The following is a 16187-nucleotide window of genomic DNA, read 5'->3' on the forward strand; positions in this document are numbered from 1 at the left end:
TGGTTGCCAAGAACTCATCATTCACAGATCGTGAGTTGTCATCATTTGGGTCTGGCCTCCTCTCGTTCGGGTACTCAGTCTAGGAAAATGACTGAGATGCCCTCAGCTGTTTACCAATCAGAGGATGGCTGATGACTCCGCAGAGCACACCATGAAACCCATAGGCATAGACTCTTGCCAAGTAAAGAGGGTTATGAAGCAAAGAATAACAAGTGCAGCGCTAAAGAATACAGAGAAAGTGTGTTAAAAATGACTCAGGGAGCTCCATACCAATTTTATTCTCAGAGTGCCCCTGTCATGGTTAAAAAGCAGACTGCTAACAATTGCAAATCAAAAGTTAGACAATGGAATAGGTCGACATGTTTCTGCCCTCTCAAGGATCTACAAGTATCGGGGCATTCCTCAGGACCAGTTTAGCTAGAAATAATTAGCTGCTGCTATAAGGTGAAAAACCAAAACCGTGATAAATTTAAAGTAAACAGTTCATATACTCCACCGACATTATCCAGCTTGGCAGCGGTGGAACAAATTGTCGGTTACCCACAAATGTTGGGTGTCACCCTCACCTCTACCTGGTAATTACTCAGGGAAGGGGGCCCCGCTCTGTCCGTCGGTACCCCTGGGCATTCTATGAGTAATGACTGGTCACCACCTCCCTGATAATGATTTATTGCAGTGAGGGCGTCCTCTGTGCTCCGCCTGTGCCTATCCCCACTTAACTGGCTCCTCGCGGGGGATAGGGTTGTTAGCTTCCGGCGAATGTGGGCACATCTAGAGCGATGACCAGGCCTCTCTGCACTGGGGTATCTGGTAGACCTGTTGACGCTTGTAGTATGGCCTGGCGCTTGTTAAGGCTCATCTGGATCTCACCCAGTAGTGGGGCACCACACGGGGGGGCCAGTGATGTGTTTGTGCTGTGCGTTTCCACTCTCAGAGTCCGGGTATGGATCAGGAGACCCTCGCCAGAAGTGGTGATTCCCCTGGTGTAGCCGTTCATCTCCAGGCGCATGGCAATAATGTCCAGGAAGGGTCCCCTAACACAGATCAAGGCGGGAACCCTCAGCGCGCCTGGCGGGAAATCAGCGCGTCTTTCACAGGTGTTCTCGTGCGAGGCAGTCAGCGCGGTTTGCGCAAGTAGTATGCTTGTTGTTTCATTGATCTAGTTCTCATTTAGGTGGGGTCCATAGCAGCCTCCGCTCAACTCTGCATCTCCCCTGCTCCCCTCAGCAGCTCTGAGCAGACACCCAGGGGGTGCAGCCTGCGCAAGGAGTGGGCGCCGCCAAGGCCGTACTGTGCAGCGCCATGCAGACCCCGAAGCGCGCCTCTTATTTTTATACCGTGGGGGGCAGGCTTCCCCAAACACACCCTCTTCAGTGAATGCCATCTGCTCGGCTGGCACGTCGGTAGGTAGAGTCACTGTCTCGACTGTGGGCACACACATTCACCGGCTCGTCGCTATTTCGCCACATATCCCGACACGGGCCCACACAGCTGCAGGTCACCTTCAGTTTTGGCGCTTGGAGGAGCCCCACCTAGAACACTGTACGTTGCAGTCTCTCCTTAGCCCTCTAGCGGGTCGTTATCTCTGGTCCTTCCGCCACAACTGTCGGCACAACGCCTCACCCTCTAGGGGCCACCGAGGTAAAGTGGCCCCAGCATGGGCCACAGGGTCTCCTGATGGGCCAACCTTCCCACCACGGCCTGGGTTCTCGCTGCGAGGACAGCTGCTATCCCCCCAGGGGCCCGCCCACATTCACACTCCTCACCGGGTGTCCTGCAGTAGCGCTCGGCATCGCAAGGGTCCAGCGGCCGCGGAGTCCTTCTCACTACATACCGGCGTAATAGGCAACCTCGTCAGGCGGTGCACTTCCCACGGCGTTCCTGCAATAGCTTCTACCTCCCGCACAGGGGCGGATCCTCCAGAGAAGCCCGCCATGGCTTTTTCACTGCCGGGCCTGTGTCGCAACGGCAGTCTTTGACTCGGCGAAGCCAGCAGCCCTCTGCTGGGGGTCTCCGCCACGCCGCTTCACCACGTGGAGGCCCTGTCCGTTAGCTCGCCTGTAGCTATGACCACAACGGCAGAAACGGCTTGAGGAAATGTTCCCTGGGCGTAGTAGTTCTCCCGTTGTCTGGTTCCACACATTGTCAGTGTGGATGATGCACAGAAAGGATGATTATGCTGGATTATAGGGGATATCGGCCGGAGCGCTAGGAGTTCACGCCCGCCATGATGGCTGGCTAGCCACGCCCCCCGAAATATGCATGCAACTTTCATAATGGATTTTGATTTCTCCGTATGGTTTAATGCATGCGAGAAAATGAAACTTATGTCACAGTTGTAGCAGAAAGCACTTGTATTATTTGAATTATTATTACGTTTTTTTGAGTATGAATTAGGTACACCTGCATCAAGGTGGTATTACCCAGCTCTCTTTCATTCCTTCATCACCCTCTCACACTGAAGGGTTAGAACCCAGCATGTTGGTAAGGATTAGTCCAACCATACCAAGCACGTATATTATAAATATATTTGAAAAGTACTATGTAATTCCAACACGTTGCCATTATATACCAAACCATTGCTTATAAGGTGAATTTAGAAATGTCATTAAAAATGTCAATAGAATTGTATTCATTTCTGGACCCTAGTGAGGGTGACAACACTCAGTATGTTGTAAAATTACGAGCAATCTAAGGTTAAAATGGCACTCATGGTCGCAAGCACAATGTGTTGACTCCTCTTTTCATGTTTATTGTCAGTATGTGAAAGCAATTAAGTGACACGTGGAGTGTCCGCTTCCTGACCCATGAGTAAGGAGATCTCTGTCTCTGAAACCATTGGGAGCTTAAAACATGTTGCAATATGCCCAAAAAATGTTTAATAGCAGGGTAGACTTGTTGATTATTTGTGTGAGAGATACACACGCAGTTATAGTTAGGTCAGAGTTTCAATAGAAAGGGTGTTCAATGATTTTGCTAATAGCTTTAGTGTCGTTTGACGAATATGCAGAAACTTTCCAAAAAAAGTTCATCTCCATCCTGGAATGTTTCGAGTAGTGTCCTAAAAAGTTGACTTCCCATACTAATTTCCATAGCAAATTTAGCTCTCAGTTACAGAAAAAAACAACTGAACAGAATTACACTAAATGTGACAAAAAGTTGCAACTTTACTTAGAAAATGTGCTTTTCATTATTTGGTGTAAATCCAGCCAGCCATTTTTGAGAAATTGTGTTTAAAGAAGAGTAATAGTGGTCGTGAAGGCGTTACTAAGTTAGGTATGCATGGAGGGTTGGTCCTATTGAAGTTCCTTGATACAGAAATTTTAATAAATAGGTATCTCGGATTGGTCGATTTAGTTTTTTCTCATGTAGACCCTTATGGTAACATCCGACCGGTACCGAACGATGTAAAAGGTTGGCCACAACTCAGAGAAAAACACTGCCATGACCCCCATTACAGGACTTAGGGACTCAATCCAGGTGTCCTGAATTAAAAAAAAAAACAGATAAGGGGGCCAACATTTTTTTTAAATGTGTTCTGTGGTACTGCCTTTGGCCTTGTGCAAGCAGTTTTGCTTTCCCCCGGTGAGGGGGGGGAGGGGGGTTGGATTTATTGCCTTGCCAGAGCCCATAGCTACGCACAGCTAAAGGGTTGGCCACAAGAATGGCCTCCTGTGCATGGCCTTTGTCCATGTGCTGCAAGGAATTAGCTGACCTCAGATGGTTGGGCGCATAGCCATACTGGAGACCAGGCCGTGCAGCATCCCCATGCTGTGTACAGCTGAAGCCTGGTGGTTTTGGCACCTGCGGTGAGGTTGGACACAGAGACTGCCCTCCTGCACTAGGTTTCGGCCATGCACAGCAGGAGATTGCCCACCTCAGACCCTGCTGCCAAAGGTTTGCTGTCCATGGCATTCAGCCTTATGCAACCGGGGCCTGGCTGCCATACACAGCAGGAGACTGTCTGCCTGTGGATGGTTGGCTGCAGTGCCAGGCTGGAGGCCAGGCTCTGTGGCCAAACACCTGCTGTGCACGTCATTCACCTGTGAGCAGCGGTGGGTTGGCTGCCTGAGACCCACTCCTGCAGTACATGAACAGAAGCCATGTGCAGTGGGAGAGTTGGCTGAATATGATTTTAAAAAACACGTCTTTAAAAAAATAAAGATTACAGTAAAGCTATAAAAAGGTATGCTAATAAGATCTTCCCTTATGTAAAAAAAAACATAAAATCCCTGTTAGTGGTGGTATTCTCAGGTATGGTGATAAGATCTTAGCTTACGTTACAAAACACTAAAAATTAACTGAAGACCTGTAGTTATGTGTTGAAATAAGATAAAAAGCTAATGTTAAAATAAACACAGAAATACTGAAATCACCAGTCATAGTTTGATCAGCTAACCTTAACTTGATACCCCGCCATTCACTTCTTATGACCTCACATATTACATCACTCATGACATATTAAATAACATCATTGATGATATTTCAAATGACAATTGATTACATCACTAATGGCATGACACAATCACTGTGATACTGTACTATTGGAAGTGAAGAAATTCAACATACTACACCCCTGTACAATTTTATATTCACTTTAATTTGATCACCCTTTTCAAGACTTCCCACGATCTGCAATTGTATGTCACAAGGTTGACCGGTATACGTTTTCCACTCAAAAGGCAGCTTCTGTTAGACCTGGTGTACAACCCTTTATAATTTAGTAAAACACACCACAAACAATCCTAGAATAGGCACAATGACATCCCACCTTAGAGGCATGCTCAGAACACCAATGTGATATAGACCACATATAAGCGTGAAACACCTCCGTTCTAAATTATTCAACAATCTCCAGTGCCTCACAATCTTTAGCAATTTCTAGAAAGAAACACTCAAACCCTATAATTGTCCTTCCTACATAGACTTTGTCTATAGTACTGTATTACAACTATTTAACATGGGCAGGTGACCAGATATCCACTGATGGATATTTTATTCTCAACACAAACAGCCAACTCAGCTCATTCGTGAAATGTTTTGGGGCAGTCCATCGAATGGGGGTTGAAGAAAAGGGGATCCCAAAATGTGTTTTCCCTATACAATTTCTATAGGAACTTCAGACAATGCTGCAGCCAAAATGGCTGAATAAAATTACACCACGTTTAGTAGAAAGCTAGATCTTTACCCAGAAAGTATACTTTTTGTGATTTGGAGATAAACGCATTCAGCCGTTAGAAGGAAATTAAGCTTCAAAATGTATAGATATCTAGCAATGCCATTCAACTGAGGGAGTATCACGGCAAAAACAACAAATGAAGTATTCTTTTTCTTTATCTCAGAAAGCTTTTATTGAAAGTTTATACCATAAAATAAAATATAAAAAACATAGCAAGAGGTAAGCATGGAATACGATTCATACATATGAAGGCATAAACTGTAAAAAAACACAAGCTCTTCTGACTGTGGAAATATAGTTGGTTGGGGAAGATATCACAAAGAACAGAGAATGTTAACGCCAGGTGTGTAGCTCATCATAGCACATGCTTACCTGAGAAAACTGAAAATACAGATCGAAAAGGAAACAGAAATAAGACAATAAGAAAGTGAAAAACTAAAATAGAATCGATAGAGACATTGAAGGGTAGAAAGAGGCCACACCTTACAGTCCAGACTAGGAAGTGTGAAAACTTGTTGTAGAGTCGATGACATATAGAGGAATCAAGAACAACAATATGTATTTGATGATCATGGAGGTGAGAAGAACAACATCAGATATGGAAGTTGTATAGTATGAATTCACAGCGGTCTAATTCTCCCAAGGTGTTCGTCTAACTTACTCCATAAAGGACTGCTTGCCGAAATCCAAGTGTGTTGTTGTGCTAGAATGAGTTCAGCTCCTCTAATATACCATAGCCATTCCCACCTTGTATGACTTGAGACATTTCCCAGATCCTTCCAATTATTTTAATTTGTTTTGTGTGCTAGTGTGAATATCAAATCTATTAAAAGTAAATCATTCTTATTCATACTAGACACCTCATTTCCAAAGGAAGGGCCTATGACTGCATAAGTAAAGATCTTGGGGTGAGAAATGAAATATATCGTATATGTGGAAGCAGATAGTGCCCCAGAATGGGCATAGTAAACGTAAATAAAAAAAACGTGTGTAATCGCCAACACCTGACAGCTCCAACAGTTATTGAGCATTGATAGGCTCAGCTTGTGTAGTCTGTCTGGCTTTAGGAATGTCCTATGGAGTAGAAGAAATGTGGTCAGGCTAGGTTTGGGAAGATTGTTTTATAACAAGCATTCAATCAGATCTTAGACCACATATTCTCTAGGAGGTTAAGGGTGTTCTTGTTTTGCCAATCTAATGCCCAATTTATTTGCTGAGACTATAGTAAATTAGGAGATAACGTTTTAAATAATTTGTGGGTTTTAGAAACTACGGGCCCCTTTAGGATGTCGGGCAGAAGGCCATCTGACAGCTCAACTGTGGCGTTCCGCCTGACATCTGACGCATCGATCCGACTCCCGTATTATGATATGGGTGGTCTGACTGATGCCCGAGTGAGCCCGTTGGGGCAGAGGGCAGATTGTAATCCCCAGAATGGAGGTGGTGCCTGCTCAGGCACTGCCGTAGGGATTACGATGCATCTTTCCCACAGCCTTTCTATTGCAGTCAGACCGCCATAGAAAGGCTGTTAGAAACTGACTTTGGGGGCCCCTAGCAGGGTCCCCATCCCCCCTCGGCCCCTGTTATGAGGCCTGAGGGGCACCTATGCTGTCTCCCAAACATCCCCGGTGCATGAATGTTTAAAAAGTGCATATTTCCTATTTTAACGTGTGCTGCAGCCCTCAGCACATGCTGCGAAAGGAAAGATACACTCTTCGACTGCCGTGAAGGTGGTTGCATTCTAATTAGGGAATCGAGACCGCATGCTTCTAGCCGGGCGGTCCCGTTTCCAACATGATGGAGCTTCCAACTGGCATCGTATTGGGGCCCTACATGTCCCCCCTTCTTGATTATATCAATCAGAGATATGATTGAAGGATCGGGCTAAGGGAAGATAAGGTGCTTGGATAATGTTGCATTAAATTATTTTAAATTAAAAAATTCAGTATTCCCCAGACCATAGATATGCAGCATTTTGCAAGAGGACCAAATAATTCCTTTGGATCCTAGATTTTTGATTATTGTTTAAAAGAACCACTCCAATTCTCAACAATAATTAGATGTTTTTTGCAATCTGATTTTTGGATTGTACCGCAAGGATGCTATATTAGATTTTGCAATTGTAATTCCTGAGAGTTTGGTGTAATGTTTAATAATATTCTTCTGGTATTAGAATTCAGAATCAGAAAGATTGGGTTGTTTTTATCGATGGTAATAATTGATAGTAATGACAAATCTTTTTCCCGAGTGATCCAAAGAAGGGTATTCTTCCTGCTGTTTTAAATGAGTATATTCCCTGAGATTAAATATAAAGGCACTCTAGAATCTTATGGAAATACGTGGTTTCCTCCCGTTTCATAGGAATTTGTTAATCAAAGTGGGTATAGTATTAAAAAATCTCCTCCAAACAGTAACCAGTCATCATACTTAACAAATAGTTCATTATTGAAGTAATAGTTATTTTATTTTGAATGATTCTAATTTGCCCCATCAAGTAAGGAATTTAGGTGCCCAGGAATCTGTGATAGAAGAGATATTCTTGATCAGTAAGTGTTCATTGTGACTCTGGGATTCTAGTTATTGCTCTTTTAACGTCCATGCATCCCCTTCACCGGCAGGTAGGGCAAAAGTACGGCTGGTGGCATTTATTTCAGTTAAATAGGGGTCTATCCAAGCAGAAAACAGTGAGGTGATCGAAACCCTTATGGTGGAAAATAATAAGATAGCAGGGAAGTGGCAGCCCCTGTGTATTCTTTGGGTGGGGGGTTTTACTTGCACCTTTTGTTTGCATGGGCTGCTAGACACAGAGGACCAATCGTTGTTGCTTTTTATACATACTCCACAGGGCGAGGCCTGAAATGCCATTATTGTTGTAAATGATCTGTGCCCAACTGATTCCCTGGTTAGTAGCCCTCCAACACAGTGCCCCACCTGTGTGGGAGGAGGTAGGGAAAGTGTTTTTTTTTTTGTCCTCATCTTTCGCCCTTGGTGATCAACTAGTAGCATGTGGAGAATAACCTTACTGTCTCAGATAATCTGGAAGGAGCCGAAGAGAAAACACCCTGATTGCTCCACAGTGATATTGTCATAATCCACTTAAGCCTCTTTAGAACAACCGTATGGGACACATGCTGTGTTCATATACCCGATCTTGCATCGATTCCAACTTTGTAGGGTATAGTTAAAATAGAAGGTAAAATACCAAGCAGCGTAATCATTGGACCTTGGGGGGAAAAAAACAACAAAAAAAACCCCAAGATCAATCCAAAATATATCACCAATTTAGTAGCCTCCAGAAGTTTCTCTTATTTTTATTTCCTGATCTTAAGAGGTCCATCTTTGATACTTGTAGCACTGATGATTGCCAATCCGGCAAGGTAGGAGATATGAGGTCTTTCCATCTCTTGCATATCTCTCTCCTTGCCAACAACATACAGTAAAAGATTAGATCTTTTGCTGGACCATGGAACTCTGGAGAAATACCAAAAATAACCAAGGCAGAACAAAGAGTTAATCGGGATCCCAAAGAGGTAGATATAAAAGTAGTAACTGAGGTCCAAAATGGTGATAGTAGCGGGCAATCAAAAAACATGTGCAAGTCCGAAGCCTCTGCCAAACCACACTTTGGGCATAGAACTGGCGGACTATCCGAAAACTTTGATAAACGTTGGGGCGAATAGTATGCCCTGTGTAGCGTAAACAGGTGGTTACGCCGTAACCAAGATGGTTTTACAATACTCCACATAATCTTAAAAGAATCATACCATATATTTTCCACACTAATATCTATCATGTGTGCAGACCACAACTGCTCTGGTAGATGTGACTCACCCTCTGCCTCATCTAGAATAAGATTATACCAGAATGAGACCTCTTTATTAAATGGAGGCTTATCTGTTAGTAGAGTCACCAGTGTACTATCGCCTCCCAGCTGGAATCTACCTTTATTAGAAGACTGTGAATGAGAATGTGCCCAACTTTGCATCTGAAGGTATTTAAATCTAGAAAGCCGAGACCCCACTTTTAGACTCAATACCTCCCATGGCAGTAGTGAACCCTCCACAAAAATGTCTCCCCAAGCTATCAGACCCGACTCGCGCAGCGGTGTAGCTAGACTATCAAGCAGCCAGGTCGGGGAACCTGGAGAGTTCCATAATGGAGCCTTACCTGAGTAGTAGTCTATTTTGATGGTGCACCTCAGTTTAGCCCATGTTCTACACATATCTCTAAGCACCTTCAGTTTTATTTTTTTTTAAAACTTGGGATCCTCGAACTTAAATAAAAATCCTCAACCAGCCATTTTTTCACCCCTGAGTAACGCATCAAACATATGCCCACAACCTATATTTGTTGGAGATTTTAACAACATTCTAACGTGAGACATCTGGAAGGCCCACCCGTAAAGCTGTAAATCTGGGGCCGCCAAACCTCCCTTCTCTCTACGTCGCCTGATCTTCTTCCAGGCGATTCTCGGATTGCGGTTGTTCCAGATAAAAGAGCGAATATCACTTTGAAGTTTAGTTATCATAATAGGATCAAAAAAAAGAGGAATAGTATTAAATAAAAATGTTACCTTAGGTAGAATCGTCATTTTGACTAGGTTAGATCTACCCAGCAAAGATAATGGGAGTGGAGACCATGATTTCATTAGTCTACGGCATTCTTTAGCTATAATCGCAAAGTTTGCTGGGACTATCTTGTCTATATCTTTATATATATTCAGACCCAGATAACATAGGACCGAACGAACTCACCTGAGCCCCCACCACGGGCTCCAGGTCGTTCCAGACCATTATATCTGTCTTAGATGCATTTACTTCGTACCCTGATATGGCTCCAAACTCTTTGGCCAACTTGATTACAGCCGGAAACGCCGACCGTAATTCTGATGTATAGATAAGAACATCATCTGCATATAAAGCTGCCTTCCTTTCCCATCCCTCAAAGACAAAAGGCTTAATGTTGTTATTATCTCTTATCTTCTGAGCAAAAGGCTCTATATACAGATCGAATAAGAGGGGGGAAAGGGGGCAGCCTTGGCGGGTACCCCTAGTGATATTAAATGGGTCCGATAGTTCTCCATTAACATTTTATAATCTGTGTTCAATATGGAGATTGGTCTGTAAGACCCGCAATTTGATGGTGATTTCCCTGGTTTTAAAATCAGTGTGATTGATGCATTATCCCATGATTTAGGAGGGGGCATCTCTTCCAGGAGGATCTTGTTAAACACCTCGGTCAGAAAAGGAGTAATGGTTGAAATCAAAACCTTATAAATTTCAGATGGCAATCCATCGGGGCCTGATGCCCTACCTTTTTTGCTACTGACAATAGCTGTCCTGACTTCTTCTTGTGAGATCGGATCATCTAGCCTATTGCTTTGTTCTAGAGTCAAGACAGGGAGAGAAACGCCCAACAACCAATCTTCGACCTGCTTTGACTCAACGTTATTATCCTCACAATAAATTTCACTTAAGAAGTCCTGAAGCGTTCTCCTAATTTCGACATCAGTTGATAGTGTGATTCCTCCCGTCGTAATTGAGTTTATATTATTACGCACTAACTCAGTCTTTGTTTTCCAAGACAGCAGTTTACTCGCTCCCTCACCGTATTCAAAATGTGCCAGTTTGCTGGCCTCCCATCTCTCTTGAACCCTGGCATTTAATACTGAGTTTAGCTCTCCTTTCAATGTAGCCACCTTTAACTGCCTCTCATGAACTATAGATGCACTAGGATCAGGGTGACTGGTAATTTCTATTTGTAAATTAGCCAGTTCTGATTCTAAAGAGGTCACTGTTTCCCTATAGACTCTGTTCTTATATATGGCTTTGTTATTGATCTGACCCCTTAAAAATGCCTTAAGTGTATCCCAAATAACACCTAGAGAGGCGGATCCTATATTTTCATCCAGGAAAAACTGGGTCTCTATCTTGGCATCTGTGATATTAGTAGATGACAATAGTGATCGATCGAATGACCAGTTACTTGATCTAGGTTTTGGGAACCCATCCAAATCCAGTAGAATTGCAGTGTGATCCGAAAGATGAAATGGTAAGTGGGATACTGATTTAACCAGATGGACTAAGGATTGGCTAATCAGAAAAAAATCAATTCGAGACTGATGGTGGAATCTATAGTTTCGAAATGTAGTTCGTCTTTGTAGGCCGTGCATTGTTCTCCAAATATCATTATACCCAAGCTGCTTCATATTATCCTGCAGGTATGCCCTAGTTTTCGACAGAACTTTAGCTCTGTTAGATGGCAATTTATCAACTAAGGGATCTAGGACTATATTAAAGTCGCCCGCCATGATAACTGGTTCTGGGAATGAATATAGATGTGAGAACAGGGCCTTCAATGCAATACGGAGGGATCGTCCTGATTAGGACCATAGTAGCCCGCTATGGTTATCGGAGCCCCATGTATTATAGCTGAAACTATTGCCCATCGCCCTCCTGGGTCTACTAGTTTAGAGACTAATCTTGCTTTGATGGATTTTCTAAATAAGATTGCCACGCCTCTAGTATGTGTTGTTTGTGCCGTTACTATACAGGCATTAATCCATCTATTCCTTTTAACCAGTATTTGCATCTCTGGCTCTGTCAAATGTGTCTCCTGGAGTACCATGATCTGCGCACTAGAGTCTCGAAGATATTGCATAATAATATTTTTCCTAGGATTTGTTCGCAGACCATTAATATTCCAGGAGAGGATAGAGATTTTACTCATAGAAATACTATCTTTAAGTTACACATATAAAAGGAAATTTTAACTGAGACATGTTTTAACAATGATCCCTTCACACTAAAAACCAACCTGAAGTGAAAGAGAGGACTCTTTTTTATTTTTTCCCCCTGCAACCCCCCACAGTGCCCCTGTCTAACCCTCCTCCCCCCCTGAAAAACCCTTGTTATATCCATCTGGAGAACCAGAGGATAGCACCCTGTTGTGAGCTCCCTTCTTGTACATTTTTATGGCCGGAGAAAACGGGACATAGCATAAAGAGAAGAAGGAGGAAACAGGATGAAAAAAAAAGCAACTTCTTAGGTTCTAATTGGCATAAAAAAAAGAAAGGGGGTATACGGGTGCGTTAGTTATCTTGTACGTATTTCTACCCCCACCTGACCTCTAACCCATTTTTTTTCTCTGGTTGTGTGTCTTGTTATCCTTTTTTTTTTCTTTCTCTTTCCTCCCTCCCTTCCCCTTCCCCTCCTCCCCTCTTATCCTCCTCCCTCAGCTGTACACCTACTGTATGTCCCCATGTTTCCCCAAAAGAAATTGTTTTTTTTTTAGATATATTTAGTGTATTTTTCCCAACCTTCTTTTTTTTATCTAACAATTAGTTTTAACTACTCTCAAAATCAATAGTTATCATTAATCACCTGCTCACTTTTTTCTACCTATTGTAAGCAGTAGTTCGTCCGCTGCTTGCACTGACCTTATATTGTGCATGGTGTTATTGTACATAATTCTCAATGCTGCCGGGAAGACCATTTGGGCCACTGCCCCATAGCTTCTAAAGGCCTCAAGTCTTTTCCCAAGTTCCCATTGTTTGTCCAGTGTAATCCTGGACAAATCAGATCTAATTTGGAAACTAAAGCCCTTTGCACTGATGGTCTTCTGTTTTAAAGCTAGGCTTAGGATGGTTTCCTTAAGAGAATACGTAAGGAAGTTAACCAAAACCTTTCTTGGCTTGGTCCTTTGCGGGTTCTTCCTAAAAGGCTCTCTATGGATACGCTGTATATCTAGGGCCAGTTCCTCCTCAGACTGATCTAATCTCAACGCCTCTTTCAACAGCGAGATGACAAATTGCTTGATGTCAGAGCCTTCTTTATCCTCAGGAATATTCATTATGCGAAGGTTATTCCTTCGTGCGTTGTTCTCAAGTATCTCCATCCGATCCGATAGGGCTTGATCTTCTTTCCTAAGTGTGTTAATATTCAATTCGGCCTCGTCCAGGTGTAAGGACATACCTGTGACTCGATCTTCAAGTGCCTCTGTTCTAATTGTAAGGTCATTTAGTTTTTTATCCAGGCTCTCACAATAACACCTAATATCCGCTTGGTTGGCAGCGGAGGTTTCAAATCCCTTTTTAATATCTGCAGATAGTGGGGAAAACATTCCATGAAAAGACGCCTGCAGCGTGGTAACCAGATCAACATTTGCACTAGTGTGAGAAATAGCGCTAGGCAAGGGAGACAAAATGTCTGTGGTACCTACTGTATTCGCTGTATCTGTATCTGTAGCTGTAGCACCTTGTTTGGGACCCTGCGGATCCAATCCAATTGTTACAGAACTTGGGGCTAACATAGGAGGTGGAACCGATGAGGGCGCCAGAACCAAAGCAAGGGGTGAAAGGTGCCCTGGAGTACTAATAATTGGACTACCACTTTCTATACCGCCAACTTGGTCCTTACATATTCCCGCGTTTACTGTCATAGTCGCAGGACCTTCCGCGCCTCCCGTAGCCATCTCGAGTGAAATATCCACTTTGTCAAGTATATCCTTGGCACTTTGCACTCTTACTACACTCGTGTCCACCTTTGACATTAGTTCAGATCTCTCGGCTAGCAATACCACCTGAGGGATCACCTTGAAAAAAGACCTCAGTGATGGCGTTATTTTGGATGCTGAGGCTGCGTTTTTATTTTTGGTTTTTGACCCCTTAACAGATTTACAGGTGTAGGCGCGTTTTGCTTTGACCTGGCCTGTCAGGTAAGAAGAAAGCTTCTTCTTACTATTACTATTACTGAGGTTACTGAGATTACCTAGTGTAGTGTTATCTAGAATAATATCATCTGACTTTTCAGGCACCCCAGGTTTTACTACAACATCGCTCATGCTCGTGCTACTAGTATTGCTTGCAGCAGTTTCCGTAGTTGGGCTTAGACTGATAGCTGAGTTTAAATTTGTATTTGACGGGAGGGATTTGTTATACTTTAACTTTGCTGAAATCCTCCTTATGTGCTTTATGTGCCTTGTACTTGTGCTTATTACCTCTCAGGTTGTATATGGCCCCATTACCACAGTTTCCAGAAGCACCGTCCCCACCTCCGTCCTCACTCAGCTCAGAAACCAGCACCGGGCTCTCTCCTCTGGGCTCTCCTCTGGGCTCCCCCTCACTCGCGCCGATCACCTCCGCCTCCGCCTCCACCTCCGAGGCAGCAACAATTCCGCGATGTCCAGGGAGTAATCCTCGGATCCGGCGACCCCGACAAAGCTCCAGGGCAGCCAAACACCACAGCAGCCCACCTGCTGAGACCAGAGAGCTCCGCTGTATCGCCTCTGACTCTCGGCAGCCAGCGTGCACCGCCGCGGGAGATCTCTCCACCGCCACGGCGTCCAGACACGCCCCCTCCAAACCCATCGGCTGCAGCCAAGCGAAGAGGACACCGAAGCCGAACGGCAAACACAAATTCCGAACCGGCAAGACCGCCAGCTCACACCAGGTATGGGGCCTCCACCGTTACCAATCTTTCACTTGGGGATCATATTGCAGTCCGACCTGGCTAACACCGTCTCATTGTCGGAGCTCACATACAGAGTACCGCAGTGGCTCAAGCAGCCGCCGCCATGTTTTCCCCCGTTTATCATGCCCCACCTGTGTGGGAGGAGGTAGGGAAAGTGTTATTGACTTCATGCTTATATCAAGAAAGTTTGCCTCCCTTGGTAGTTATGAGGTGGACTGAATAATGCAAGTGACCATAACGCCCTCACTGCCTCTCTATGTATAATAGCCGAAGAGGGGAAAGGCGATGGCTGCCCCATTCAATATAGTACCAACCACGGGGTGAGATTGAAATGGAGTAAAATAAATCCGAGCCAATTTGAGGAGAAAATCGTTAAGGCAAACTTAAACCATATTCTGATATGCCTACAACCTGACTCTCCCCCGATAATGTTATACAGGGTTTCCAATTAATTTGCATGGATGTAGCTAAAAGTTTAATTAGATCAGTATGGAGAAGGGAAGTCCAGGAACCAGATAATTCAGTGTTGAGTGTTCAAGAGCTCAAAAGGATCTGAAAAAGGCACTGCACACAATCCCCCATGTCAAAATCCAAATTAAAAATGGAAGGCAGGTTTATAAAAACACCATCAAGCAAAGGAAAGATGAACTGAGGAGGTTAGCCTGGGAAGACCTCGATAGAGCTAGCGCGCTTAAAGACACCAAGAGCTTCTGGGAGGTTATTAACCGCCCCTTATTCTCGGCAGATGCCAGGGGCATGGATGCAACGATATTGGGGGAAGTGTGGGAATCCCATTTTTCAAACATATTTAACCCTAATGGTATTTTACCCCAGGAGTTAAGAGAGGATGTGCCAACAGACCCAATCTCAGCTTACCAACTAAGCTCTTCCCTTACAGTGACTGACGTCGAGGATGCCCTGGCGAAGGGCATCTGTCTGAAAGCCACAGGCCCCGGATGGTGTTCCTTTAGACCTCTTTCAAAGTAACCCTCACCTTTGGGCGCCCCTGTTGACAATCGTCTTCAGGTCAGCGATGACTGGCCCCATCCCAACTTCCTGGAAGGAGGCCATAGTAGTACCAGTATACAAAAAGGGCAATAAGAAGGACCCTGCCTGCTATAGGCCTATCTCCTTAATTGATGCCGCCATAAAGGTGTTGGGGAGGGTTATTCTTGCGCGTCTTGAGACCTCGGCAGGCAACTCCGGGATTATGTCCTAAATGCAATATGGTTTTAGGAAGGGGCTGGGGACAAATGAACAGTGTCTTAATTTGTCTCTGATTATGGGGAAGTACATGAAGGTTATAAAGGGGTCTATCCTCCTGCCTTCATGGACTTATCCAGTGGATTTGATATGGTCAATAGGGAGAAATTGTGGGCTCAGATGGAGAAAATCGGTATCGAATAAAGCCCTTATCACCCTCCTGCGTAGGCTGCACTCGTCCCCCACTGTTGCCATTCGATATGGCACTAGGGGGAAGAAGACTAAACCCATTGCCTCCACAGAAGGTGTTCGGCATGCATCCTGGTCCCATGCCT

Source organism: Lissotriton helveticus, chromosome 10 (genome assembly GCF_964261635.1).
Source record: "Lissotriton helveticus chromosome 10, aLisHel1.1, whole genome shotgun sequence".
Lineage (NCBI taxonomy): Eukaryota > Metazoa > Chordata > Amphibia > Caudata > Salamandridae > Lissotriton > Lissotriton helveticus.